The sequence below is a fragment of the Rhinopithecus bieti genome, unplaced genomic scaffold, assembly GCF_001698545.2.
Source record: "Rhinopithecus bieti isolate Rb0 unplaced genomic scaffold, ASM169854v2 scaffold_61709, whole genome shotgun sequence".
Taxonomy (NCBI): Eukaryota; Metazoa; Chordata; class Mammalia; order Primates; family Cercopithecidae; genus Rhinopithecus; species Rhinopithecus bieti.
In genome coordinates, this window is record NW_016823349.1 from 298,447 (window position 1) to 303,251 (window position 4,805).

The window sequence follows — 4,805 nt, forward strand, 5'->3', positions numbered from 1 at the left end:
GGAAAATATGGAAACTTCCTCAACCTGATAAATGGTATCTATAAAAAAACTACAAATAACATCATACTTAGTGGTGAATGACTGAACTTGTTTGTTCTCACTCTTCCTCTTTAGCATTAAGTAGGTCCTAGCAAATGCAATAAGATATGGAAAAGAATTAAAAGGCAAATAGATTGAAAAGGAGTAACTAAAATGTATTTTAGTCAACATGATTGAGTACAGAGAAAATTCTAATGAATGATGAAAAAGTTAATAGAATTTGTAAGCATATTTAGTAAAGTTGTAGGATATAAGATCCATATACAAAACCAATTGTATTTTATATTCTAGCAATGAACAATTGAAAATAAAATTTAAAATGATTAGTTACAATAACACCCCAAAACATGAAATAACTATTAAATAAAATATGTCCAAGACCTACCTGTATGCTGAAAACTCTAAATATTTGCTGAGAAAACTTACAGACAACCTAAAAAAATGGAGAAATACATCATGTTCATAGATTGGAAGATTCAATATTATTAATATGTAAATTCTCAAATTGGTCTATAGATTGAATGTGATTCCAGTCAGCATTTTGTATAGGAATTGGCAAGCTGATTCTAAAATTTATAACCAAGTGCAGAGTACCTAGAGTAGCCAAAACAGTTCTGAAAAAGAACAAAGTTGGAAGACTTAAGCTGCCTGACTTAAAGACTTAATATAAATCTACAGTAATCAAGAGAGTGTAGTATTGGTGTAAGAATAAATACATAGCTGGGCACGGTGGCTCACACCTGTAATCCCAGCACTTTTGGAGGCCAAGGTGGGCAGATTGCCTGAGGTCAGGAGTTTGAAACCAGCCTGACCAACATGGAGAAACCCCTTCTCCACTAAAAATACAAAATTAACTAGGTGTGGTGGCACATGCCTGTAATCTCAGCTATTTGGGAGGCTGAGGCAGGAGAATCACTTGAACCCAGAGGGCAGAGGTTGCAGTGAGCCAAGATGATGCAGTTGCACTGCACCCTGGGCAACAAGAGTGAAACTCTGTCTCAAAAAAAAAAAAAGAAAGAAAGAAAGAAAGAAAAAAAAGAATAATTATATAGACCAATAGAATGGAAGAGACAGTTGAGAAATATACCTACATTTACATGATCAATTGACTTTTGTCAATAGCAAGGTAAATCCTGGGGGAAAACAAATAGTGTTGGAATGGTTGAATAATCACATAAATAAACTTGGAATTTTACCTCCCTTTATTCAAAAATTAACTTGAATGGACCATGGTCTTAACATAAGAGCTAAAAAACTATGCATCTCTGGATGTAAACATAGAAGAAAATCTTTGCAAACTTGGACTAGGCAAAATTTCTTAGGACATAAAAAGTATTAACTATGAAAGAAAAACTATTGATAAATTGAGCATAACAAAATTAAAATCTTCTCTTCAAAAGTTACCACTAATAAAATGAAATGGTGAGACATATACTGAAAGAATATATTTGTAATACATAAATATGATAAAGAACTTGTATCCAGATATAAGGAATTCTTAAAATGTAATAATAATACTAAAGAAAAATACAAAACTTTTTAAACAGGCAAGAGACTTAAACCCTTTCCAAAAGAACATATATGAATGGCTAACAAGTATATGAAAAGTTGCTTACCATCATTAATCAGCAAAGAAATATAGGCTGGACATGGTGGTTCATGCCTGTAATCCCAGCACTTTGGGAGGCCGAGGCAGGCGGCTCATGAGGTCAAGAGATCAAGATTATCCTGGCCAACATGGTGAAACCCCATCTCTACTAAAGATACAAAAATTAGCTAGGTATGGTGATGTGCACCTGTAGTCCCAGCTACTCAGGAGGCTGAGGCAAGAGAATTGCTTGAACCCAGGAGGCAGAGGTTGCAGTGAGCCAAGATCGCACCATTGCACTCCAGCCTGGAGACAGAGTGAGACTGTGTCTCAAAAAAAAAAAAAAAAAAAAAAAAAAAAAAAAAAAAAAAAAGGCAATATAAATGAAAACCACCAGGAGATGCCAGTACACATTTGTGAGAATGGATAAAATTTAGACGGCTGACAATAGCAAGCGTTGATAAGGATGTGGAGCAACTGGAACTCTCATATATTTCTGATATAATGTAAAATGGTAAAAACCACTTTGGAATACAGTTTGGCAAGTTTTTATAAATTTAACTATACACCTGACATATGACTCACCCACCTCACTCTTTTTCTTTTTTTTTTTTTGAGATGGAGTCTCGCTCTATCGCCGGGGCTGGAGTGCAGTGGCCGGATCTCAGCTCACTGCAAGCTCCGCCTCCCGGGTTCCCACCATTCTCCTGCCTCAGCCTCCTGAGTAGCTGGGACTACAGGCGCCCGCCACCTCGCCTGGCTAGATTTTGTATTTTTTTAGTAGAGACGGGGTTTCACCGTGTTAGCCAGGATGATCTCGATCTCCTGACCTCGTGATCCGCCCATCTCGGCCTCCCAAAGTGCTGGGATTACAGGCTTGAGCCACCGTGCCCGGCCACCACTTCACTCTTAAGTATTAGGTTGGTTGGTGCAAAAGTAATTGGGGTTTTTGCCATTTGTAAAACAGTAATGGCAAAAACTGCAATTACTTTTGCATCAACCTAATGTTTACCCAAGAGAAATGAAAACCTACAGTTGCATAAAACTTGTAGACAAATATTATTAGCAGCTTTATTCATAATTGTTCCAAACTGAAAACACTATTAGTATCTGTGGTCATCACTGAGTGTACCCTCCAGACGTGTTCAGCAGACAGCCTCTAGCTATAATCTCCTTCTGCCTCAGCTGCAGAGTAACCTCTGTAGAGATCATGTCCTTCTCAGGGCAGAAGAGAAAAAAGGAAATCTGTTATACTCTTATTTATTAGCTCTTAAGTCTCTGAATATGACTAGATGGAATATAAATGACTGTGTAACAGTTGCAAGTCATTTAAGACATTTTTTCTTCCTTGCAAGCTAGCTCACAGAAATCTTATAATTTTATAATTTACTCAAAGTTAAACCTCACATAATTGAGAGGCCAATGATTAAAGCCCTTATTGATATTTCGTGGTGTTCTCCACATTTGTTGGATGGTTCTGTTCTCTTATCTCTATTCATGCAGCTCAAATAATAGTAGGGACTATCTCTTGGATACAAAGCAGAGACAAAATAAATGTATTGCTGCTGTTTTTTTTTTTTGACGGAGTTCTCACTCAGGCTGGAGTGCAATGGCACAATCTTGGCTGACTGAAACCTCCGACTCCCTCGTTCAAGCTATTCTCCTGCCTCAGCCTCCCGAGTAACTGGGATTACAGGCATGCACCACCACACACAGCTAATATTTGTATTTTCAGTAGAGCTGGGGTTTCACCATGTTGGCCAGGATGGTCTTGATCTTCTGCCCTCGTGATCCATCCACCTCGGTCTCCCAAAGTGCTGGGATTACAGGCGTGAGCCACCAGGTCCAGTCATTGTTATTGTTTAATAAGCGTTCGTAGTGCCATATAATAAGCTTCTCCATGCAGACCCTGGGGAAAGCAGGTGTCTTTCAATCTCAATGTGTTCCTGGGTTCCTGGCCTCACAGCTCCTGTGGCTGTGTGGGGACAAACGAACAGGCTTCAAAGATTTCAGGCCAGGCAGGTAGGTTGGCAGTATCCCCTTTCTGTGTATTGAGCATATGGCTGCCTCCAAGGGAGCAGCGTGGGGTGCAAGTGTCATCCTTTACACCACAAATGACATATACTGGCTACAGGAAAGCATAGGATTGCATTTGCCTTTCTAGTAGTGGTGTACTCTTAAACTAGACATTTAAAACAGTGACTCTGGCTGGGCACAGTGGCTCACGTCTATAATCTTAACACTTTAGAAGGCTGAGGCAGGAGGCTCATTTGAGTCCAGGAGCTTGAAACCAGCCTGGGCAACAGAGTGAAACCCCATTTCTACAAAAATATTTTTGAAAGTAGTTAGGCATGGTGGCGCATGCCTGTAGTCCCATCTACTCAGGAGGCTGAGGTAGGAGGATCACTTGAGCCTAGGAGGTAGAGGCTGCAGTGAGCCACTTCCCTCGAGGCTGGGTGACAGAGCAAGATCCCATCTCAAAACAAACAAAAAATAAAACAGCGACTCTCAGACTTTAAAAAAAAAATTTTATTTTTATTTTAAGTTCTGGGGTATATGTGTAGGATGCACAGATTTGTTACATAGGTAAACATGTGTCACGGTGGTTTGCTGCACCTATCAACCCATCACTTAGGTATTAAGCCCAGCATACATTAGCTATTTTTCCTAATGCTCTCCCTACCCACACACCCATGGACTTTCAGACTTTAATGTGCAAGAGAAACAACTAAAGAGCTTGACAAAATGCGGGTTCCCTGGCTCCAGCCCCAAAGACTCTGAATTCCATAGATCTGGGCTGGAACCCAGGAATAAGCCCGCTAGAAATTTCTAATATTGATTATTTAGACTCATTGGCTACAGTTTTCTTGGCTAAACTAAATGAACAATAAACTACCTTTGTGCTCCAAGAGTCTATGAACTAATGCTCTATTCTGCAGTACCTACACCAACTTCCTCAGCCCTTTCCCACTATCCGTTCACTCACGTGTCAGACTGTAAGCACAGGCTCAACATACAAAGGGCGTGGTTTAAAAAAGTCTCCTTCTCTCCCCAGCACCCAGACTCCCTGTTCTGCTCCCTGGTGGCATCTACTATTACAGTTTCTTACGTACTCTTCCAAAGATATTCTATGCATTTACAAAAATAAGTACAGACTATATATATATATATATATATA